This window comes from Pholcus phalangioides, unplaced genomic scaffold (genome assembly GCF_987345545.1).
Source record: "Pholcus phalangioides strain wild (caught in Gottingen) unplaced genomic scaffold, Ppha-v1.0 ptg000017l_1, whole genome shotgun sequence".
NCBI classification, from domain to species: domain Eukaryota; kingdom Metazoa; phylum Arthropoda; class Arachnida; order Araneae; family Pholcidae; genus Pholcus; species Pholcus phalangioides.
Window position 1 is genome coordinate 15144511 of NW_028301610.1, and position 26983 is coordinate 15171493.

Below are 26983 nucleotides of genomic sequence, written 5' to 3' on the forward strand. Positions count from 1 at the left end.
ACAAGTTCCCCATTAAAAAAACCTAAAATATTGAAAATTTTTATCTAAAGCCGAATTAAAATAAATCGAAATATAATCAATCAAAAAGGAAATTATTCGAAAACTATAAAACACACTTAATTACTTATAAGTAAAAAAATATCAAAATGGAATTATAAACTGCTTCTTGAAATTATTTTAAAATTCAAACTGAAGAAAATTTTTCTTTAAAACTAGAAATAACGAGTCCGTGAAATTAGCGATTTCATGAGAATCTGATTAAGAACGGGGGGAAAGTTTTGACATGACGAACTTTCGCAAATTCCTGTTTTAAATCTTTTTCTCTATCATCTGATTTTTTTTTTTTATTCTTTATCCTTTTTTCTCAGATCTTTTTGAGTGAAGTTAATTGGAAAAGCGTACCCTTGAGCAACTGATTGAATTAATCGCGATTCGTTGAGCAACATTCAAAAAGGAATTGCAAAAAAGAATCATTCTTCATCTTTTGCTCCGTGTTTAACGCCTACATCACTGAAAATTATATTTCGCTCAGTCGTTATTTAATGAGAAGTTAGCTCTGGAAAACGAAAATATTTTTTTTCCTCGAGATATTTTGTAATTATCTATACATTAAGATGACTGAATATTTTTGTATGTATGTAATCAGTATCGAGAGTTATTAGAAAGACAATTTGTTGATTAAATAATGTGCTCCACAGTCATATATATTTATACAAAATGGTTTAAAATCCATTTCTTTCTTTTATATGTGCGGCATGGACTATACGAGAAAAATATTTCTCCTTGCCCACCAGTATGGCGGAAGCTGGTGGCCGCTTACGTACTCGTGACGTCAGATATTCTAACGAACTGATAACAAGCTTGGTATTTGTTAGAAATATGTGGGGCTGACCATATTTTTTCCGAGAAAAATAGAGGCAAACTGGTATCCAAAATAGGAGAGGTATGAGAAATTGCCGAAGGTAAAAGGAAGTCGTAAATTATTGCTAAGATGACCAAAAAATCGCTAATCACGGGAAATGAAGCCCTACTGCAAATTTTGCAGGGGATTAAAATAAATTCTACGAAAAATACATCACAAATATGAGAGATAAATATTATTTATGTAAATATTCATGACTATAAATTAGTTTACTCATTGATTTCAGTAACGTAAAAAAATCTAATTGGCTTCGGAAAAAACGGGAAATTAAAAAAAAATTAAGTCGGGATGGCCAAAAATTATGTAAAAATTCGGAAGTATCCCGGCAAATAAGGCTCATATGATCACCCAACCCTTGGCTTTTAGCGTCGTTACGTCTTTTAAGTTCTGACATCGAGTACTCTGGAAACACCCAATTTAGTGCAATTTTTTTTTAGTTTTCCAAAGAGCATTGAAAGAAAATTGTTTTGGGCTGCACTTAGAATGGAAATTTTAGGTGGTAAGAGCATTTTGGAACTAAATTTACCAATATTATTACTCTGAGTTTGAAAGTGCATTTTTGGGCAGTTGGTTCTGGGCCGTATATGGCTAACAGGCTGGTTACCCCTGCAGTAGATGGACGAACTAGTTGCTATACAGATTCTACTGGAGACATTGCACATAAAACTGGTCAAGTGCGCAGATTTCAGACATCTTTGTCCATCAAATGGTATATAGAAGCCGATTTGAACCTTAAGGAAACCTTTAAAAAACATTCAGATATTACATATTTTTGCTTCCACTGACTGCTATAATTAAATACATCTTCTTTCCTCATACCATTGGTGAATGGAACAAATCCCTGAACTTATTGTCCAATCCCCCACTATCACTAGTTCTTTGCCCAATATCAAATAATATCTTTGTCATTTTCAATCGCATCCTCTCGCATAGGCCCCAGGGCCAAGAATATTGTATAAATAAATAATAACTCCCATATACTTAATAACATAATTAACAATTTAAATCCCATTATTCCAAGTATTCATGCAAAATTGAAATTAGACTCAATAAACTGATATAATCAGTGCTTAATAAAGGTACTTTTGTTTTACCATGTTTGCATACGAAACAAAATTAATCATTTTCGACAGTTAAGGGTTCATCGATGATTTTCAAAACACATTTAGTTTTACATCATATGAAACTATTTAAACACTCGCTCGTCTCAAATATATATATATGGTTACTTCTGCACATCAATAAGAAGATTAACATTATCCGGCTCGAATTAAAGTCAATTTCTTACTAATAATGCTCGAGATTAATGCATTCAAGTTTTCAACTTCACAAAAGAGGATTAAAAAGTGTAGGATAATTCCGACTTTTCTCATTAATACCAAAGTTTCACATACGTTTGGTTTGAGTTAATATAATTATCATCCTCTAATTCAAGTAAATATTTGCAAAGTTTCTTATATTCTTCGGAGAATACAAACATTAACATACAGAATCGAAACTACCGAATAAATTTTACAAAAATATATGCTATGACCTTTTTTGGAAACTATAGTGAAAATTCAGCATATTATGAATATTTTCACGAAACACTTTTAATTGCTCTTTCAAGTGTTTGGGCAAGATATTCCTGTTGAAAAAGTGAATTTGTTTTGTCTGAATTAATGCATTAAGAAATTTCGAACTACTGTATTCCAAATGCTAGCACAAACTGTTCTCAGTTATATGCGTCTATAAATATGAAAAATAGCCGAGAATGTGTTCATAGAATTTCAAATTCCTCTCCGTCGGAAGGCATTTTTCGAAATGATCTGAGTATCCCCAACGCTTTTCACCACGTTCTTGGGCCATTTCATTTTTGTTATCCTCAGATAACGGCCCAACATCTCGCGCGCGCGTGCCCATTAATCCTTTGAGATGAAGTGTTACCATGGAAATACATTATTTCGGTTCCGTTCTCCTTCTATCCTTCCTCCTTTCAGGCCGCGTATGTGTGTTATTCTTTATGAGCAAAGGAATGAATTTTCCGGCAGGGAAGAAAAGAAGCTAATAGGTGAATGTGCGCTGCCAATGTCGGAGAACAGCGATTCACTGAAAGGAAAATCGTGTAAACGGCAAAATGATGCTACGAAAAGAGTATTGTATTCTCACATTCGTTAAGCAACTATTGTTAGAAAAACGACAAACATTAGTCTTGCTTGTGCAATCCCACCACGACCGCAATTTATCACATGTTCTATCTTTCGATGTCTTATTTCTCAATGCGTACCGTATCAATTAAGATTGACGCCTAAATAAACAATGCAAAATTTGACATTGTTTTTTTTTTTTGTCTTAATACGCTTACGAGTCAGCATAAGTGATCTCAATGTCGATTTAAAATAACTGACATATCTAGTCACAGAATGAACGCAGCTTTGTTGTATACAATGTGTCCGGGCTAAAGGCATCTAAAAGTAAAGGCTTATAGCGAAAGAACCACACGCAATTACTAAAAATTAAAATTGGATCGAAGAGGGCAACTCCTCAAATTTATTTGCAGGTTAATAGAGTTCAATGTGACCACCCTTGGATGACAAGATATAGAGCGCCTTTGGATAAGTATTTAGTAGCATTTGAGCTGTTATTAAATCAACTGTCAACACTTGTCATTTATTTAAATTCGCCTTGCGTTAGCACGTACTGACCTTACGCTATGGCACCCACGTCCAATTCGCAAACATTAGAAGTTACTCAGGAGAATGAATACATGTCACATATTCCGTATAGCCTATGTGTTGTGTACCATTGCGAGCTTGTATCTGAGGTATACTTACCATATGATGGCAGTTCATAACTGCTGCAAAAAGCGTCTCAAACAGCTGTCGATAGTGCTGATGAGCGAACTTGATGAAAAAACTGAGCAATCCCTTCATCAACGATGCAGCACTCCTTTCCGATTAATTAAGTGGTTGTCCCACGATAAGCCTTAACTTTCAGCCCGGACACCCTGTACGACGATATTTTGAAAGACGTCGCATAATCAACATCTCCAATCCAAAATAACCGACACTTATATTAATTGAAGTAAAAAGTTTAATCCATAACAACCTAATATTCACTAGAAACCGGCGATTTAAATGTAAAATTTCGCGTTTGAACTTTTCATTGTCAGTGTGCAGATATCAATTCCAGAACAGTATCAGAGTAATAGGTGAACCAGACATTAACTCAGATATATCAAACCCAACTTGTTAGAATTCCTTTAACGATTCCTTGGCAGACTTTCGACTAAAATAGGTCATAAATTAACTCTTAAAATTCCGTATGAAAGTGTTCTGTTAAACTGTAGAATCCCAGAAAGTTTAAAACAGTGTCTTTATGAGCGTCAAACTGACTGCTAATGTTCTAAACTTCCAGAACATTCCTCATGACCACGCAAACATCACATCTCTACACACACTCATTTATTCGTATTTGTCACCGTTAACGCACGATAACGGAGTGTATGTACATCATCGTTATTGTCACGGTGGTTGACAGAATACGATCCAGAACCCGGGCAGATGATGATGATGCAAAGAGTTGAGTCACACAAAATGATCGTAGTAAACATCATTAAGTGTGCACCGCTCTCATATCGCTTAGGGTTTCACGTAATTAGATAAATCTAGGAAGAGAGAAGGAAAGCGTTTTAGTATCGATATCAAGAATCATGGACGTACCACACGGAATGGTTCTTGATATTAAACTTAATGATCATTTGCGAGGGATTTGTCTCGTGACATAAAACACATGACTCAAAAAATATATATTATTAACAGACACCTCACCCGGCATTTTGTAAGTTATTCAAGATAATGACGACCCATGTGTTCTATCAAGATTTCTAGCGTGATCGCCAGAATCATCATAGCGCGATTCGTTTGATAAACGAAATCAATAAAATAAAAGCAACGTATTACTTAGTATTTAATGGGATTATCAAAAGGTACTTTATCTCAATCGATTTCGCTTGTCATGGTTCTGTTATGAATCTGAAGCTGTTCAACACAATGAGTCAAGAAGCCGTGTATGTGGGCTGGCATCGTATGGCTATAAGGTAGTATGTCAAACCTTTACAATGTGTCTCTCACGCTGGAAATACTGGCATCAGGGTCGGGACTGTAAAATCAAAGATTGTACATACTCTCTGAACAGTTTGCACATAAGATTCTCGACGAGTCAGAACGTATAGCTAGATGCATGAAATACGAATCAGCTAACAAAAGCAGAAAAGAAAAACTAAACGGGACACCTGTGGACAAGTAATGAAGTAATGCATGTAAGGTGTTACCTGAACGGGTTAAACACACTCGGATCTAACATTGATCACACTTATTATTAGTTGGAGATTTAACTTTTATAGTGAATGCCGGCCTAAGAGCTATTTAAAGTTTTAGAAAACTTATTTTATAAAACTGGGAAAATGCAGCCAATAAGCGCATCGATTATATTGGAGCGAATGTAACAGATGCTCTTACTGGTTGTTTTTTCAAGTTTTGTAAAAGGTATTTTATCAAACTTTTATAGTGTAATCCCAGCCTTAGGAGTGTAAATGTAAAATATATTATTGTAAGGTCCGTAGTAATTTGTAACGTGTTAATATAAATTTTAAAAATGCGTTTCTCTGTAAATTGTTGCGCTTTGTTGTAATTTTAAAATTGTCGAGCAGGTTTTTTGCATATATTTAAGCGTTAAAAGTTTTAAACGTTTGTTCCCTGCTTTTATATAGACTTCACTGCATTTAAGTTCTTGTAAATGTTTTTCAGGGCGAAATGAAAAAAATTGTGTAAGCCTGTTTTTTAATTAAATCCTTCCAATTGAGAGGACGTGAGGGACCACAGGGGATAACACATTGCAGGCGAGTCAAATCCAGCAACGGCAGAGTGCAGCAGGTCCACATACACGGTGTACAGCTTGTTGTGGATTAGGAGCGCAAGTTCTAATAACAGTCATATTTCCACCGAAGTCGCTCGTACCAACGCTACCTATCGGTTGCTTTTGTAGGTTTTTTTTCCTGTCTTAAAAAAAAAATTCCGGAGACCTAACGGGGCTAACCCTGTAAACCGCTTTTTATTTCGGTTATTTTTCCGGTCATTATTCATTTTTAAAGTTTCTACGGACTTTTTGCCCACCCTGTATATATCTTAATCTAAACTAATTCGTTTGACTTTGAATCTAACAATTCCAAAACCATGTAAACTGACGAATTATTCGATTTGAGCAGAATTTCAGCAGATTGAGACGACAAAACCTGCAACATATTTCATTAAATTTAATATTCCTCTCCGGAGTGCTAGGAAGAACAAAAAAAAAAAAAGATTCTAACAGTAACTTTACTAACTTCTCGTTTGGTGGAACTTGAACGGAAGCAAATTGGCTGCTTGAAGAAACCTGAAGCAGAAAACGAAATCCTAAGATTAGGTGGAAGGAGATTTTGAAGAACTTCGCGAACAGTGCATTACACAGTTAAAAATGGTCTTAATTTGTTCTCTATTTAATACAGTAGGATTATATTATTAAAATTCTACATTACCGTAGAAACAACTCGAGTTGCGTACCTGAAAATCTCGAAAAATCTTATTTTCTATCTACTTTCCGGTCATTATGATTCAAGCCCACACTTTCCATTCGCTAGAAAAGCTCCGCAAGAACCCAAATGTAGATCAGTAACTATATTTCAAGTGAATAAATTGTATTTTAGTTTCCAAGGGTGTCAGTTCATGCATAAGAAGCAGTATAAACTGGTGTTTTCCCCCTTCAAATTACATATAGAGGGGGAGGGGAAACAAGCAGTTCCTTATGGGTCAGATCTAGCTCGAGACGGAAAATACACATCCGAGATATATTCTTTGCATAACAACTATTGATGTATAGTGTAGAACGATTCCTATGAATTCTAAAGGAAAGAGGAAAAATAAATCTGTTCGGTGGAAGGGATCACTATGAAGCAAATGCATACGGTAAACGTCTAGCATTCAGGTCGTGCATGTGATATGAACGTGGCATGGGAAGCGAACAAGAAAGCTCAGACGGAGAGGTGAAGGAAACGGATTCCATTCAAACGCAAATGGAAACTAACAGTTCAAGATGAATGGATAGGAAACTTCACTTGTGTTCATTCTACCGAAAGCATTTACCAGGCACGAAGGGCCTGCCGCGAAACTTCCGAATCAACAATTCCGCCATTGCTGCAAACCATATTGTATTTCCCTTGTACGAGTGTATATAAACCTCCCCAGTTCACACAAACTTGTTAATTTATCGCCCGAGGACGACGTAAAAAGGAAAAATTTTTCTCCCGACTACTACTAAAACGATCCAAGAGCAAAGCGAAAACAATGCTAAAAGTTGCAAGGCTACTATTCAACAAAAGAACGGCAAACAGATTGAAATTAATGGAAACGGTGGATTAACGCATTAATCAAGAGTTGAATAATGGAGAGAGCATTGACGGGTGGTTCAGAAGAAATAACCGAACAGTAGGAGCGACAGCTCTTCACGGTATACAGTCCATTCGCTTTAATCGGACCAGTCATAGAGAATTAATTATTGCTTTTGCAACCACCATAGCCGCAGATCATTATTCTAGTCCAGAGATTTAATCGAGATACTATTAAACCAATATATTTCAAAACATCAAAGCAATTTTTTCCTTAGTCTCGACATTTCTAGATTAAACAGCCGGTCTCACCGATTACATTCGTGTAATGAATCCGTGGATTCTTGGTCTGCAAAAAGAACGTTGTCTGGCAGTCTGTTATTTATTATCGTTCTTGGAGTATGAACTTTTGTTTGGAAGTCCTGAACTGATACACCTAGAATAATCATACTGAAGCCAGTATTCGAAATACAGGGCATCCGGTTTAAATGCTACTATTTCTGAGCGGTTCCTACACTTGACAAGTTGAAAAGAATGAAAAAGCATATAAATAGAAAGCAAAACTCGTTGTAAAAAAATTTAGTACATTTCCACATGTGCTCCTTATGCTGCCCAATGGCCATACCACGTACCAGCGCGCACCACACATTGATTTTAATGTTTCTTACCACTTCAAAAATTGCGTGGGAATTTTGCGTGGGAGTCCAAATTCGGCAATAGCGCTCAATACATATACGAATGCCACAACAGACAAATTGCCCACCGAGGTGGCTCAAAGAAATTATGCCCATAAAAAATATGGATGTCAAACGTAACCAAAATACAGCAACCCAATGTAAAATAATATCACCAGAAAAATATAAAATACACTGTCCATTAAAAACAATATGGTTGTCTTATCTAAATACGTATAGCTTCTTGATTTATCCCATTATGTTTACCGTACTTCTTTTTAAACGTGTCAATTGTGTAAGAATTCACGACCCCCGAGGAGGTAAGCTATTTCATTTATTAACAACCCCATTAGGCAAAACCTGTGACAACCTGGAATTGTCCCTTACTAAACGATACTGGTGTCCCATTGTCGAAGCAGTTGATTTACGGTGAATTAATAACTCGTGGCCCATCCTATCCATCCCGTTCAAAATTTTAATCACTTCGATCATATGCCCGACACCTGCGTCCCTCCAATGTTAACATATTCAAGAAATCAAGTCTTGCTTCAAAGCTCAAGCCTTGTGTGCCAACAAAAGCACGCATAGCTCTTCTCTGCATCCCCTCAACACAGTCTATGTCCCTCTGTAGGTACGATCTCCAAAACCTAACGACATACTCCAGTGCAGAGCGAACTAAGCCTCGGAAAAGCGCAAGAATGAGTTAAGAAGAGACCTTTTTAAGAATGAAGCCGAGCATTCCGTTTCTTTCCACTTCAAAAATTGCGTGGGAATTTTCCGAGTAGCAAATTCATGTTTAATAACACCGTTAGACACGTGAAATGTTGCCTCATCTAAAGAAATGATCCTAGCGAGGAAATAAAGCTCAGCGTCGATAAGAGCCGACATCTTCACAGAAATATTTGCGCTGCCTCCTATTGGTGACACCAGTTTGATCTTTGTCGGCTCTTCACAATCGCAACCCAGGTAATGACGCTTTCACAAAATTTGTCGTCAAGACTGGAAATGGGCAGCCAAATTTTACTTATATCGTCACCCTACGTGGTATTACTGATTTTTAATCGTTGCTTGGAATTAGACATTTGATCCGAATACCCGTTTTGCGTAACTCTGGTAACTTAAACACTGCCTCTCAAACGTAGCAAATTTTCATCTTTTTTGCACCTTGATTGCATCAATTGTGATAATTAGTTTTTCTACTAAGCGCATCATGCGAATTACTTCGTCTTTACGCATCTATAACAATACTCAGCAAAAAAATGTCAAACCAACACCTTTTATATTTAGAGCGAAACGATGAACCTCTTCGCTAATTGTACGAAGTACAGATGACTGAATACCAAGCGAAGATAATTGGAAAGGTCTCATTCCTTGTGGGGAATCTAACCACAAACCTCGCGCTTTCCAGGTGCGTGTTTTACCATTAAACTACGTAGGACAGACATGTTCTTTCCTAAGAACGCTGTTCCTTTGGGCTGAACGGGACTGGGCCATAGACAGCCTCCTAACTCAGCAGCAGCTCGTATCGAAATTATCCTCCTGATGGCGACATCGAACGAAACGATGAAACACTGTTATCTGTACTTCGCACAATTAGCGGTCTCGTTCAGCCCAAAGGAACTCAGTATTCTTAGGAAAGAAAATGTCTATCCTCTGTAGATTAATGGTAAAATACGTGCCCGGAAAGTGCGAGGTTGGTGGTTCGATTCCCCACAGAGGAATGTGACTTTTCTTTCCAATTACCTACGCTTGGTATCTGTACTTTGTACCTTTTATATTTATTTACCAGAATCTATCTGACAAGGAAAGGGTCCAAAGGTGTCATCCTCGAAAAGTTGAGAAAATTAGCATTAACTCTACTCATTAAAATGTGCACAAAAATATAAAAATACCCGGGGAATTATGGGTCGCTCAAAATAAATTTTAATTAATATTGTGAACGTCAATAGAGGCCAAAAATTAATTTTAAAATCTAGCAACCCTAGTCTTGGAGTGACGTTATTCAAACATGATTAGGTATAGCGCAGACAGTGAAAGAAAAAAAAAAAAGGGTAAATACCTAGAGTTTCTCTATGGAAAAAAGCTGGAGGGATAAGAACAAAGGATAGTCTTTTTAATAAGTGTTTTGCAAATCGTTGCGCGTGCGCACTACATGGACTATTACGGCGTAAATTATACAGAACTGTATAGGAGGGTTTCCAGATATGACAGCGATGCGATTTCGCTTTTATTTTGTCATTTATCACTATTTTCCTATCGTACGGAGGCGGTGACGATGCAGTAATATTTTTTTTCTTCCAAAAATTAAGCGCGGTTTGTGGAAAAAACATTCTGTACCGCGATACGATTTTTGTTTCTTGCATAGGCATAAGATTACTGTTAAGATTGAGTGTAGTGTATCTATTCTTATGTGAATTAATATTAAAGATAACTATAGTAAGAACTGTAGCCCCGACCTGCGGTCGCGCCCAACCCCGTCTCGCCGCGTTCGTGGTTGGGAGACGATCTGGGTAATAGCCAAGAAAAGTAAATCAGAGATCATAAAAAAAAAAGAAATTTAAAATAAAAGTTAAGAGAAATAAAATGCAGACGTGACGAGCTAGAATTGAACCCACAACCTTAGGGTTGTCAATTCGACTCTCTACCGACTGCACCAGAACCGGTTTGCGTTTTTATCAGATATATCAATAGCGCGAATGGCTGATATGTAAGGAAATTTGTAGTGCGCGTGCGCAACAAACTGCAAAAAAGGAGCTTATTAAAGACCTCTCTCTTACCTCAGAAGTGGATAGTTTTTTTTTATAGATATCGCCAAGAAGCTCGAGAGGTGATGAGTAGCCAGCTGTTGCGACTTAATTTTCTGGATTTAATGATTGCATTCCACCACTAATTTTGTGTTTCTCTTGACGAGATGAATGTGCTTTAATTTTTTCATAATTTTTTGAGGATGACAGCTTTGGACCATTTCCTTGTCAGCTCGAATTAGTTGTGCCTCCAATTAACCATTTTCCCTACAAGGATTAGCTCTATAGATAAATTACATGTAAATTTCCGTGCTATAGCACCAATAGGGTGCGGTTGAAATGAATTTATTTTTCCATTTGCCTCGTTTTACCTTTACGGGCAGTAATATAAAGCTGTCAAATTCATAACACAACAGCGAGAAAAAGAAAGATGGTGGATGCTTAAAAAGGAATGTCGGTCGAAAGAAGAATAAAAAATTCACTCATCTTTTTTCTAACTCAAACGGATTTTTCCATTTTCAGCTAACTTTACGTGGTCCAAAAATCTAAAAGGAGTTAAGAGCCTAAACACATTGAAAGATTTATTAGTATTTTTGACATTCTCTGGGCGAGACGTTTCTACTTACTGATGTAACCGCTATATCAAATATAAAATCCATGGCGCATTTAAAATTTCTATTCACATTTCGGCAAATTCACTTTATGTTCTTCAACGACAACTACTAATAAATAATCATAAAACAAAAAAAATGCGTCAACAGAACAGCTGAGCATTAAAGTAGAAACTAAAATGTCAATGAGTCTTGCCATTGTTTTTACTTGGTAGCAATTTTGTGACAATCATGAATCTTTTTTTTTTTCAAAAAAAAATCTAAAATTTAATATCCAGAATTTTAAAATCGCATCAGCTAATAAAAATAGGAAAGGAAGAAATTACTTGTCACGCTTTAAACAAGAAAAAAGTAAAGAAAACTATTTCCCACCGTTTATTAATTGAAAACAGGGCGTGAAAAATGGTTCGTTCTCCTCCGATAAAATGACCTTAAACGCCACGCTATTTATACCTCCACACAAGTATTGACATAATGGTTCTTGAAGCGATACATTGGAATTTTTTTTCCTCCTACTCTATGCTATCAAAGTAAGAATACATCGTGCACATATGACATCAGTTGTAGCCACTTAGATGCTGGGAATACTCGACGGCTACTTCCCAGGAAAATGCGTTCTCGTCCAATTTCGCCGTGTCTAGTGTTTTTAAAAGCGTCCCCATTTTTCGTAAAAGTCCCTGAACGCAATTTTCCCAGCTAGATCATTTGTCACAAGGTCTTACCATTTGTTATCAAAGAGCCTTAGATAGTGGCTGCTGCTATTGTATTCCCTTTGAACGCTGCGCCAGAACACTCTCGCTTGCCAGCTCGGTTTGTTGGTGGCTTTGGCTCTTTTCCTTTCCTCCCAAGTTTGTCGATCGGGATTAATAGAGTTAGCCGCACAAAAGGGGAAAAACATTTGGCTTTGAAAAATTGTAGCTGCCTGTGGCTTCTGCTGCCATTATAAAACTTTGAAAATCTCAACTCCCTTTTATTTTATGTAGAAAAACAAAATATATTTCGAAAGTCCATCGGAAGAGATGATTAAATTCTCTGGAAACCATTAAAAAATTGCAGCTACTGAGATGCGTGATCCAAAAATCCTTAGGGGCTTGCAAAAAGATCTATTCCATAAGAACAATTATTCGACATACTGCCATCAATGTATAAAGCAAACAAATGGCAATCTGTGGTTACTCCGAGCTCACATCTTTTATGGCCGCCTCTTGAATAAATCATTCCTTATCTCTTCTCTCATATCTACCTAGAAAACTACCGATATCTGCTAATCATTAATTGAATTTCAGTATATCGACAATTAATACACGTCTTATGTCAGTTATGAATGTCAGAAATGAAAGAAAGACTGACGAGAAGGAAATGATGCGATAAAAAATATATATATATCTCAAGATAATGAATCGTTCGCGGTTACATTGAATATTTGCTAATGGCCCTGAAGAGTTAAATCATTGTCTTGAGACAAAAGGAATGAACTCATTATTTATTATTTTTTGAATAATGATTCCCGATGCCCCTGAAAAGGGAATACCGAGTCCTCCGAGATCAATATATCAGCTTCAATATCGGATTAGGAGATCCTTACAAAGAATTTAAGATCTTCTTTGTGTCTTCCCTGGAAGTCTTCATTACTTACGAGTGCATTGCATTCTTTTCCCTCTCGGAGGACTGACTTCAGGCTTTTAGTGATCAGTGATTGAACTGATTTTTTTCCTCTTATGATCTTCCCCGTGGCATGTGGGAAAAAAAATCAAATCAAACGAAAGTTTTAGATCATCGGAAAATATATTAGATCGTAGGAAAATATATTCCCATAAAGTGCTTAAAGTGATAACAAGAAAGGTCTAAAAGCAGCTCACTAAATATTCGTATAGCAAACAACCAATTGACATTGAAATGGAAAACTACGAATGTTCTCTTACCTTTACCCTATAGCTCTAAACAGTATCGGAAGAATCTGCAAATGACAAAAAATGTCACATTTTCTCTCAACGTTTAATTCAGAAAGTTATTTTTTTAAAAAGTTACGAAATTAAATTTTTTGCCCGGTCCACATGTTAGTACAGCTTATGATGGCGATTTTCAGCTTTAATGGTAGAATTGTTTTGTTTCTCCTAGGCGCAACACTGACGCGATATTACAACCCTGTCAGAAAGACCGGATTTTCCATACACGCACCACACAAGACTCCACACTCAGCAAAAAATTTCTGCAGCTGAAAACTAGTGTCAAGTTTCAGTCAAACGAGGTTGGAATAATGTCATTTTCCTATTTGCGACGCATTAAACTAGAGAAAAAGATCCATAATTGCACAACCAAAACTCAGTCATAACTAATTAAAGTTGAAGGATGTTTGTTGCTGAGAAATTGGAGTCATACACAAAATCATTTTGGATATTAAAGGAAATAGGCCAAAATAAAGTGTTTAAGTGCTCCTAATAATGTCATCCAACGAAACCTTAAGGAAAATGACATTGGTAATTGGAAAAACATTCCTGTACTGCGTTTTCAGATAAAGTATATGCATAAAATTTAATGTTTCGTAACTCGGATTTGATCCCAAGTGATTTTTGTGTTTAGCATGTGAGTGCGCACAAACATTTTTATTAAATAACACATAACCAGACGACGGTATAATCTAAATTTCGGCTATTTCCGCACGATTTTATTGACCTAAAACACCTACAGCACAAGGCCTCCGCACGAAGCTTGTGACGCCAAAGAAGGCAATTTCTCCTATTGCCATTGGATATATTGCAAAAAAGATAGATATCACATGCGTCGCCCTGCTGTATCCAATGGCAATAACTGAAATGGCCTTCAGTGACGTCACGAGCTTCGTGCGGAGGCTTTGTTCTATAGGTGGTGTTGCCTAAAACGGCATCTAAGATGTGTGATTAAAACATTTTTGGTGATCGGAAACTCACCTTGGATCAATCGGAATCATAGCAATTTAAGTTTTCAATCGCCATCTCCATGAGGTAGATGGCGTTGTGTGCCTGTGAAACAGCTATTTGCAAACTTCAATGTTATTTTGTTAACCTCACACTGAAGTAGCGAGATTGCAGAGTTCACACATACGTAGCGATGGCTGATATGCAACAGCAAACGAGCCGCTGTTTGGCTGCACAAGAATGACATCATAAGCGACAAGTGCCGACTACTGCTTCTGGAGTTACATAAAGTATATAACCCCCGTTGAAAATGATGAGCATATCTGTAGCTGCTCGAATGATCTTTGAGACGTCGGGGATTTCCCAAACTGTACGCGACTCGAAGCGACGACGCTATCAAGCGCGTTCTGCTATCGCAAAATGCATTGAGGTTATAGAAGTTGCTTAAAAGTCTGTTTAACGTTTCTTCGGCACAATTATTTTCATTACCACTAAACCCCTCATCCACATAAGCCTCATAAATATTCCTCAGAGCAACTTCTGAATCTGTGCATATCGGAATGTGTCGCGTATGTGTTTCTTCTCAGGAATGCCTTTAAGACGTGCTGCAATCTGTCATTCGAATTTGGAAGCAAATAACTCGAGTTATTTTGCCTGCTTTACCATGCGTAAATTTCCCAATAATTTAAGCCTGATTGCTCTGTGAAGAGAATTTATTAAATGGGAGATTGGCTCGCAGTCGCGGCTTGCAGTTGGAAAAACCACAGAAAATCAAATTCAACTGACCACCACTATGCCGTTGGTGAAGTTCGAAAAAATCATTTTCACTGATCCACATCAGAAATGACAGTAATAACAACTAAACCCCCAGTCATGACGTAGGCTTTTTTTCAATTTTCAACAGGTGAATAATGAGCCATAGGCTCTTCGGAAGTGTTTTAGACCTGTGTGGGTGCTTAGGTTACCTTTATGCAATGGATTCTCATTTGTGAATAGATTCATTCTGTGCGGGCTCGAACTGTTTCTACAAAATATTGCGAGAGCTCGAGCACCCACAGCAACCTCGGCTCCTACGCTACTGAAAGTGGGATAGGAAAAAGTTTCATTGAGGACAATCAGCCAAGCAAAATATCTAGGCTTGCCATTGCTAAACTACGAGGCGAAATATCTCGTCGATGAAGGCAAATAAAAAGATTCGATTGTTACAAAAATGACGTTTTCAGGTTCTGTATTCCTATGCGGGGCCAAATATCTCCACGTCCCCCTATCTCTTGCATGCATTTCCGAAACACCCTGTAGTAAAAAAGTAAAAATTGGTAGAAATATTGCGTTAATTATCAGTAACGATTGAAAATATCGAAAAATTCACAGTTTCAAATATTCAATTATAAAACAACATGAATGCGTGTAAAGCAAATAGGATTATTAAAATTTTTCGTGTCTAATGACCGAACCCATGGCAGTATGAAGTAGTATAACCTCGCTCTCTCCGAGGAGTGATACCTCACCAAGTCGTGATTAACTTAATTGATATCATAGTTTTTCCTTCATTTCTCCACGAAAGCTAATTATGGAATTCTAGACACACATACTAGAGGGAAAAAAAAACCACATATATATAACTACTCTTTTCCCGGGAAAAACTAGATTTAACCTCATTAAGAGCATAACCAATTATAATTTATCAGAATTATACTGGAAACTTTCTCATTCTTCTTTCCCACTCTTGCCGTTACTAATTTACTTTGCGTTGGTGTGTATGTGTATATATATATATACAGCGTTGCAATAATGAGATATTTGATATTTGAAGTTCTTAGGCTTAATAACAATTTTATTTCATGGAAAAAATTCTAAAAAATTCATATTCATGAAAAACTTATTTTCAACTTGACGTAAGAAATCTATTGATTAAGATTTGTGAAGTTACGTGCTTCATTAAGTTATTTTTGTTCGCAAACCAAGTTAAAACTATTTACACTCATGTCCATAAATTAAGGATAATTCAGAATCGCACGGAAATCGAAATCTAAAGTAAAAATTTCACCTGTAGAATTATCACACACATCTGCAAGAATGATATGCAAATTTCAGGAAGCCACCAGATGATGCCGATAGTACGTCACAATGACGAGAGTGTAAGAGGGGGGTATATAAGGAATGGTGGCAAAGAAGTGAAATTGTTCACAAGAGTTCTGTAAGGCGCTCAGTGCCATAAGCGAATAGTTATGACACAGAGGACGCATGTGGATGATTTTTTACGTGGTGAATTATCGGCCGCCTGGAATGTGGGCGTACTCAGATGGAAGTATCCGAGGAACTTGGAATTGCCCAAAGTGTCATCTCTAGGCTTTGGCAATGATTCCAAGATAACGGAAATGTCAGTAGACGTTAAAATGCCGAATGAAGACCGGTATTGGCAGTAACTGCCAAATACCGCACGGAGCACAGCATCTGACCTGTCTCGTCAGCTATCTGCAGCCACGGGTACCTCAGTTTCAAGGCAAACCGCGTACAGACGTTTGGGAGAAATTGGTCTATATGCTCGCAGGCCTGTCAGATGTGTTCCGCTCACGGCAACTCACTGTCGGCAGCGATTAGCCTGGAGTAGAGAACATGCAATGTGGACATCGTCACAGTGGGCTTGTGATGTTTTCCGACGAGTCCAGGTTTAGCTTGCAGTCTGATTCACGTCTGACTTTCATATGGAGAACGCCAGGTACCCGTTACCACCAAGACAACATCATTGAACGACACCGTTACGGTGGTGCAGCATTGCTCGTTTGGGGTGGAATTATACTGAGTTCCAGAACAGATCTGCATGTTCAAACCGGAACCATGAAAGCCCAAATTTATCGGGGCACCATTCTGGAACAACATGTACGTTTGTTTAGGGGTGCCATGGGCGCAGAATTTGTGTTTATGGATGACAACGCCCGTCCTCACCGAGCAAACATCGTAAACGAATGCCTTGAATCTGAGGATATAACCCGTATGGAATAGCCAGCATTCTCACCTGACTTGAATCCGATAGAGCATGAGTGGGACATGCTTGGCCGACGAGTTGCAGCCCGTCAACCATCTCCTACATGTGTACCGGAACTTCGGAGAGCATTGCTTGCTGAGTGGAGTGATCTTCCCCAAGATCAGATCGATAATTTGATACTCAGCCTGCCTAGGCGTTTTACGGACTGTATTTCATCGCATGGGAGACATACAATGTATTAACCATCATACCAACCATGTAATAGTAAGTTTTTGTAAAGGAGATATTTTTTACAATGGCTCCAGGGAGCAAAAATCGTAGTTTTTATGAATGATATCATACATACACCATCGTTTTTGTTCTTTATCTTTTGTTTAATAAATGGGCTTTATGAATAAGTAACGTTTGTTTTGTTTCTGAACCTTTATTTGCCGGAGCTGGCATTATCCTTAATTTATGGACATGAGTGTAGATATATTAAATTGACCGTGGTATTTACCTACAGGGGCTCAAAATTTACCCGATGAAATTTCCGTGATAATGTACCTAGAGGAGTAAATATTCCAAATTTTTAATTTTGTGTGATAAACTTGAAAAAAATATAGTTTTGAATACTTTTGCTAGACGAGTTTTACCTGCATTTTTATGCTGATTTTTCTCCAATTCTTTCCATATATTTTGGATTCAAATATCTCACCACCTAGGGCCGTATTCACCGACATGGTTTAAACTGTAGTCACAATTTTTGGATAAGAGATCAACATAGATTGGTTAAAAACCTGAATTTAACCAATCCGTGTCGATCTCTCATCAAAAAATTGTGACTAAAGTTTAAACCATGTCTGAATACCACCCCTTTTGTGCGCATCAGGAGGAACAGGACAACATTTTGATTGAGTTTTTGTGAGCGTAGGGCGTCCATATAAAAAGTTATTTTTTATTTTAAAATAAAATACAACCCCTTGCAATACAAGTTATCTGAGGTCTACACGTTATTTGGATGCTTTTTCTAATTGGAACTATGCCTGTAACATCAATGGTTCACCAGTACTTTGTATACTATTAGCTATGAACCAAGTAGAGTATGAAACACCCTAAAACCCCTGTCCTATCTCGAACCGTTTGAGTTATGGTGGATAATCGATTATGGGAGAAAAAATGTGGCAAGTCTGGAAATAACCGAATTAGTGAAGATTTGAAAAGAAATTTCTCCTAAACTTGATCACCGACATGTTTTATTATAGGCTCTTTCAAAAGCTGGTACAATGGACAAGCTCTTGGTAAATTTGACCGATTGTAGCTACGTGTTTGCGGAATTGGCGATTAAAAATTTTGGTGAAATTCGATTTTGAATTTTTCGTGCGTGTCCTGTTTTTAGAAGCGGTGTGTGCGAGAGTATTGGCAACTCAAGTCGTTCAGTCGAACAGTTTCATGACCTCTGGGCTATCCTAGATTTGAGTATCCCCGTATGTGGGGGGGGGGGGAATTTCCGCTCCAGTCACACAACAAGGTTAGACTGGGATCTGTCATTCGCTTCACTGTGTTAATTTCTATATTGATCATACCCGAATTTATGGTGTCATTTCAGAAATTACCGTGACGTGTGGTAGGAAAAATAACTAGACAACCAGATTTTCGTATCAATGAAATTGATACTACTCAAACAAAATCGCACGTTTCAGATTCATACAGAATGTGTCCGTAAGGCCCCTTTCACACGGAGCGGACGCGGATGCGGATCCGCATACCCTTTCAAACGAGCGCTGAAGATGCGGACGAATCGCCCGCATCTTTAGTTCGAAATTCGTGCATAAAAACTGTTTTTTCGCAATTTTTGTAATTATTTTTCTCCTTCACCCCTGATTCAGTGCCCATAGGCAGCCTAGAGGCATTCTTTGGTGGTTTTTATCATTGAGCCTAACGATGCCTCCATTCCGATCCTCACAAGTAGTCGATGGGAGAAAATATCTTAAAATATTTTCAAAAAATTTTGAAAAAAAATCTGTCTTTTCGGAAAAATATGAAAGAAAATTCCAAAAACACATCCAATGTTCGAAAAATCCAATCCAAAAACATCCAAAACATTCGATGTTACAAAAAAAAAAAATAAAATAAAATTCAGCAAATATCAAAGAATTTGCAAGTATAAAAAAAGGGAGGGGTTGGGAGTTTCAAATTGTCTGTGCTTAGAAATATTCACATCACAATTCTGTCTTCAGGCCGGGATTACACTATAAAAGTTTTGTAAAAGCTCTTTGATAAAACGTGAAAAATTCAACCATTAAAATCACCGGTTGCATTTGCTTGAATGCAACCGATGCGCCTATTGGTTGAATTTTTTAACTTTTATAAAAGATCTTTTACAAAACTTTATAGTATAATCCCGGCTTCAAGTACGGATTACACTATAAACATTTTATAATAATTCTTTTAAAAAAGCAACTAATAAATTTATCGGTTGCACTTGCAATTTATTAGTTGCTTTTTTCAAGTTTTATAAAATAACTTTCATAAACCTTTTAGAGTGAAATCCCATCCTTAGATTAGTCACTTCTGAAATATGAAATTTCATTTTTTTAAGTTTACAGACTAAATATTGAGTAAAATATACTTGTAGGTATTCGGGGGGAACCACCAAAACTATTCAAGCGCTAGGGTCTTCAAACGTCTTAATCCGGCCCTGAGTGAACACCGTACGTGGATAACGTTGTTTAATAAAAGTTGTTGTTTTTAAAGTTTAAAAAAATTAACAGATTAAAAATTTTAAAAAATAACAAATATTTAAAATAATATTTCAGATATTTTTAAATAATTTTAAAAATTTAAAAAGAAAAAAATTAAAATTTTTAAATTAAATTTAAAAGTTATTAAAGTATTTAGTCAATTAAATATTCGTAATGAACGGCTTATAATTTTGGTCCCGTCAGTGGCCGTTGTTGGCAGGTTTTATTGTATAAAATTGTGAAATATGGACAAAAGGCAGTTAAAGTTGCTATATCTCAATCTCAAAAGGAAACGAAGGAATACACGTATGTAGGTACATTATATTAATGAGCAGGGACCATCATATGGTGTTTTTAAGGGTATTTATGGCAAATAATTAAAAAAATTCCGTGAAAAATCACCTTCAAAAAGTAGCCAAAGATGCGGACGAATTCGCTCCGCATCGTCTGAATAGCTCCGAATAAACCTATTGTCAAAACTTCTATGTGCGGATGCGGAGCCCGCACTTAGGTTTTGACACATGCGGACGACGTCCGGACCCGCATGAACATTTCCTAGGTGCGGAGATTTTTCGGCTCGTCTGAAAGGCGCAGTATATTCCAATTGTTAAAACTTCTTCCGGACCCGCATCCGCTCCGTGTGAAAGGGCCCTAAGTCGTATAGCGACTCCATAGAGGCCGAATTTTCCAAAGACTGCTCGTAAGCAAAGATTTAAAAAAATCGATTTGTAATCGTCATTTTGGTCTTAATCGAATGATCAATATATTACTTCTACCTTCATAAGTTACTAAAAATTCCAGAAACTAATGAAAACCATACGTACGTTCCACGGTCAAACCAACATGACTTATTGCCATAACGAGATGGGAAACCATCAAGGTTATGGAACCACGAACTGTTCAAGACAGATTTCGTCGAGAGAGAGAGATTGAAGATATTAATAATCTCTTTTAAAACCATTATTGATGATAGCTGTTTGGTCTGGCATGATGCGCGTACTCATAATACACACACACGGCAGTAAAGAATGAAGATATTTCAAACTCAATTTGTAATACGTATACGAATTTTAGATGGACTGCAATTTCTCGCCGTTTCAATTAATCTCTTACTGTTTGCCCTGGTTCGTGCCATCATTTTTATCGCTCTTACTGGATTCCCCTTCGGGAGCTCATTTCTACGCATCGTAACGTTTAAATAAGATAATTTATTGGCGAAAAATTACCGTTTGGAATGACTTCGGCTGAGGAGAAACTTGGAAATCCTCTGAAAATGTCATTAAAAAGGAAAAGGTGATTTTCTGAAGCGAATCCACGTATCGTTTAATTAGAAAGATTCTAAAAGACGCGTAGTTCAATTAGACGAGTTTCGATACGTCTTTTGAACACATGTACTCGTAAACGGCCCTCTTTCAACCACATTTGAATCATTACGTACGGTACTGTTTGAAATCCTACGTGCTTTGTCGGTATCGAATGTTTGCCCCGATTTCGTGTACCCTTATGTCCAAAAATTACGGACAGATGTAAGATAGCTTTGGGATGAAAAATTTAACACAGGTGATGGCATCGACAAGCATATGAAGTGGATGATACTAATTTGTTGATGATAATTGTAAGTTGAGATTTAAAGATTTCAGATCGATTATAAAACAAACCGGGAAAAGAAAAATATTCATTTTGCCTATATTAAACAGCAGATTCTGTAAAATTAAGGAAAATATTGTATTTTTCCTATACCACCGAATATGAAATTAAAAACGTTTCAAGACAAATATTCACAGTAAAAACTAAGTACGATTCATTTCGGTACTCTTGGATGCCATTATCAAAAAGCGAAGAGTAGAATATATTTGTCAATTACCATGATGAAACGTCTGTTGTAATTCTCATGTTCCGTCATATTTGACTGCTGTCTCTTTAGTCCGATTGGTCTGCTTATAGATTTGGCTGCCTTATTGACAAATTGTACTTGTTAACTTTACTTTCCAAGAAATATATATACGTTGGGGAACATGGTAAGAATTGCCAACAATCCCATCACCATGGCTATATAACTTCAATTTCCAATCTACGAAGTCACGCGTTATGCAACCAGATTCAAACCGACCAATCAGCCAATCAAGACGGCAGCCAAATATAACGAAAAAGGGAATTGAAACAGAAATTTAAAACGTACATAATTCTTGTTTCCCCAATGATAATGGCACCCAAGAACGCAAAATGTGTCATGTCTTCAGTTTTTTAAAGTCAATGTTTGAGTAGAATGATTTTTGATTTCATTCAGACAGATTGTTTCAGTTACAGACAGTGACCAAAGAGTATATAGACAATTTTGCTAACAAAAAGAATTGTGGGTAAATTTAAAAAGCATTCATTGTGTGACATCAGACATTGAATTCAGAATGGTGAGAGACTAGAACATAGTATAACAGCTGTGGAAACAATTATCAACGCGGGGAACAGGTAAGTACTATATAATACAGCTGTGGTCCAGCACCTCATAAAATTAGAAGGCCTCCGCACGCTGCTTGTGACGTCAGTATGTAGTCAATTTTTCCTCAGAATATTCAGGGAAAAAAAATTCACTGCTCGTGCCAGAGTATCATCTTTGTGCGGAAAAAAATGATCAGGCTCAGAATTGGCGATTTCTATGCCCTCACATCCAATCACTATGTGGTATTTGTGAGCCAATCAAGAAGATTCTACGCCAAAATAAGAAACGAAACAGGAATCTGTTTCAAAATGAGGCAAATTTGCTAGGTAGTGTGAATGACGTTTACGGCAACCCGTGCGGAGGCCCATCTCTAGGAGGTGCTGTGTGGTCGGATACTAAAAACAACCGGAAGACATTTATATCCAAGTGTAATGGTCAGAAAATGTTTCATAGTCATTGGCTGATTGACACGAGGGCTAAAGATAAGCACTGGGATCACATCGCTGCCCCCATTACACGATATAAATACGGTTAGGTCACGTAACCAGGGCCGCAACTAGATGCTTGGTCAGCCGGGGGCAAAGCAAGCATTTTGGCGCTCCCTCATAATGTCGAAGGAGAGGTTAAAGAGTTAAATTTTCGCCCTCTCTAGTCCTGCGCCCGGGGCACTAGACCCCCCTGCACCCCCCCCCCCCAGTTGTGGTGCTGCACGTAACCCTAACGAAGAATCATTATGATCAACAGATGCCCAAAAAAAAATGTATGCCAAATATTTAAAATGAGGAAAACACACATTCCCAGTTTCTTTCATTCCTTTTCCCGTATTTTGGATGGATCTCAATTCCAAAGGAAAAAAAGTAATTACGACCTTTCATGAACGAAACCGACGACTTTTTTCGGAATCATTTATAATGTAAGCGCTTACTTCGACGTGTGTTAAGAATGACTCACCGTTGAGTCACTATCTTGATGAAGTAATTGTGTTAGTACGTCCGCTCACATTCATCAAAAATTCACGTAATCCTCGATATTTGGCATCGGGAACATCTCCCATTTAGACGTAGCTGCGATTCTCTTCTGGGATTTTATGTTACGTAAAATATTTACGTAAATTTTCTCTTTATTTAGCCTAGATTTGGACTTTGATTCGGTTGAAAAAGCTCGAGAGATGCTATCAAAGTTTTCCTTCTATATCGTCAGAGCATTTCGAGTGGTAAATTTTTGTATAAGTCAAGTTTATCCAGTTTATATAAATTTTGATGAGAAAAAATTTACTAACATGTACAAGACACTCTAGTATTTCATTTTATACTTGAATTTAAAAAAACCGCTTAAAGGGTTTTCCTGATCCGCATTATAACCGCCACGGTGGAAATCACTAAACTACCTATAGACTGCCACCTATATTTTCAAGAATATGTTTTCCCGACTGACCTCGACGTGTGCTGAGAAAATAAAAGGAAGAGAAAAATTCTGTATATTTTTCATTTATGGCTATGCCCCCCCCCCTCCCCCATATACCACCTTCAAAGGAAAAATCATCTCACCTTCTGTTATCAAGATTTTGAAGAAAAAACCTGTCTCCGCCTACTCTAAGCCTTTCACTGTCAATAAACTGCAGATATATCGACATTGTTATAAGTTCTCTTAACCCTTACAGCGGCAATCTTCAGAACCTGGAATTGCAGTTGCTGTAACGAAATTCAGGATGAGTGCCATTGGTTCACCAGTTTTCTGCCATCATTTCGATGATCAAACATTTTAATTTCGATGTGCAATTTTAGGCTAAAAGAAAATTTCCAAACATTCTCGGTGACAATTTGTTCAATTCTTAGAATGTCACGGATTATTTAAAAAAAATAGTTCTGAATTTTGTCGATAAGTGGCACTGGTGTGTGTCATTTCAATCTGTATACAAAACTGTCGCACAGAAGAAACAGCTCATTCCAAAGTAATAATTCAACTAGCATTGCATCAACAACCAACTTCAGTCAGCGAATATATCAATCGGAACAAAAAAAAGTTGTAGGTTAACAGCCGTTTCCGCTTCCCTAAACGAGGGCGATATATCTCATCCCAGAGTAGCTGAAGAGATATCTTGGAGCTCTGTCATCCACGCGACGACGATTTAACCCTATGAAATAGAACCGCTTTTTTTCGTTCGGTTTAGCATTACCTCTAGCGATATACAAATCGGTTTTACGGAGTGAAGATCATGTAAGAATAGAGAAAATACCTCTTTACATCTCGACGAGTAAAATATGGTATGACAATACTTTAAGCCCGAGCGATCGTGCGGGTGAAATACTTGACAAATGTTTTCGAAAATTTCCCGGTTTTAAAGGGTTATTAGACGAAGGGTGGTGAATGAGTTGATAACGAAGGAAGCGCACACGTTCCCCCCCCCCTCTATTTACGAAATTCTAACAGAAATACCAGTATTGGAGATATGCTACATATCACTAGTACTTCAAATATGCATTGTCCAAATTTTCTGCCAAAACCCCGTGAGAAAATATAATTTGATTTTCTCACCTATATGCTCCTACTGGTAAAGTTAGAGGTTTCTCACTGCATCCAGTGGGTCGTTTATGATTTCGATATAGAACATCTCGCTCATTTAACACATCAGTGATTCTCAAACTTCCGTCACCTGCGGCGCCCTTACCCAATCCATGGTTCATCTGCGGCTCCCCCACAGAATAGTTTAATAGATATTTTACCTTATAAAAGATCGACTTCAAAGAATAGCTAGCCACGAAAATCAATACTTCCAGCTCGCCGTGGTGTCTGTGACGGAGGTTGGCGGCGAAGCACGCTTTGAGAAAAATTACATTACATTAATGAGGGTTAATGATGAATAACGCCTCAAGCGACATTGACGAGATACCTCGCCTCCTTAAAATCTCATTTTGGCATTGAAAAAGAGAGCCCAGATATCTTGTAAAGTTGATTTCTCTCAACGAAACACTTTCCTATACTCCTTAGTTTGCAGCTACTGAAAATCGGAAAAACGACTTCCATTTAGAAAGACATAACATTCTGAAGGAGGTTGAGGGATTTCTGCTCTTTGCCACTAAGAGGGTTAAAAAATGCTACACGATTCTGCTGTTTAATAACGCAAAGCGAATGATTCCCCCTCATTGTTCGTTATGCAAATTTTCAATTATAAAGCCCAACGATGTCTTTCGTATCTAATGAAATACAGACTTGGTTAAACACATTCGTGTCGATCAATTCCATAACACCGTATATGTATTAAATTTCACAAATTTACCTAACATTACTGTCATGCATCAGTAACACATGTTAGAGAGCAGCAACACCTGTAAGTGAAGAAAAAAAAATTTTTTTTCATTACCATCTCCCTTTCCCAATAAATTCCAAAAAAAAAAACCCCTCGAGAATTGAAAAGCCGATATGAACCCGTCAAATGGCACGAAGCGGTAGTAGTCATTCCTTCATGCTGCACCGGCTTTATTGACCATACCCTTAATTTTCCCGTTGAATTACGGAGGGACCCACTCGAGAAAACTTCAATATAATCCGATGCCACAGATGGATCAGAGAATGGGAACGTGTATATATATATATATATATATATATATATCTATAAACTCGTATATATGAGTTAGGGCTAGTTCTCGGGCCTGGAGGGGCTTCCCTTCATCATCATCGACCCATACTTACACTGGCATGAAAGTCCTCTCGCTCGCTCTCTTTACACGTCGGGCCCAAAACTCTGGTGGAATTCCAATTTGTGACCTTACAATTCTCCTATGATCTCCACCCTCGAGCCCCCCCAACAACCAATACCGAATTCGCGAAAGAAACTTCCCATACATACGCCAGAGTACAGTGTATCTCGCACATACTGTGTACCCGGCTCGTTCCTCCTCTTATAGAAATCAGTTTCTCAGTTGAAAGGGAAGGGAGGTAGATAGATAGATCTCTCTGCAGATATACATTGGTGTGTGTTGTATTACGTCTGGGGGGGGGGGTCTCAGAAGTCGATGCTTAGGAGGATGTAAAGGCAGAGAAAATAAGGAATTCGAAGTCAAAAAGGATAAGGAAAATAAAATAGAAACTAATCAATGATTTTTTTTTTTTTTCGCTCTTGACGTCGTTCTTCCGTTCGTTCTTGCTCTTATTTCCGGCTCATGAACTTCCGTTCACGGCCATTTTTGTTCGGTTGTCGACGAGAGTCGTAACTGATTTTTTTTACCCCATTATTATTATTATTATTTCGCTACGATTTCGTCATTTTCTAGTAACTTGAAAATTGTTATTTGTCGATTCAAGAGCTTGAAAAAAAAAAATTTTTTTTTTTAAATCTCGAAGAAAAACTCGAATTTACTGTCGAAATTCACTCCCCTTAAAAAAAAAAAAAATCGGGAAGAAAATTTCGAAGAGAAATGTGTCAAGATCAGGGAAATTTCGCTCGAAGGAAAAAATAAAAAGTACCGAAATTGGAATTGTTTTCGATTACCGGAATCTACCGTCAACATTCTAGAGTATTAGGATTTACAAATTTAGAAAAAAAAAAAAAATTGAATAATCATCAACTTTACCCTGGAAGTCGGCTCTACACG

General features: G+C 37.3%; 1 protein-coding gene across 4 annotated transcripts in view; it reads right to left on the bottom strand.

Annotated features, from left to right (window-relative positions):
* The window catches only part of LOC149072430 (uncharacterized), a 145185-nt gene that overhangs the window by 49829 nt on the left and 68373 nt on the right, over positions 1-26983 (bottom strand). Inside the window, exon 1 of one of the 4 annotated variants that reach the window (XM_089246221.1) lies at positions 6285-6305. The exons of the other annotated variants lie outside the window; for them this stretch is intronic. The gene's annotated coding sequence lies outside the window, so the exon portion shown is untranslated. Of the gene's footprint in view, positions 1-6284; positions 6306-26983 lie in introns of those variants that run through there. 4 annotated transcript variants of the gene reach the window in all.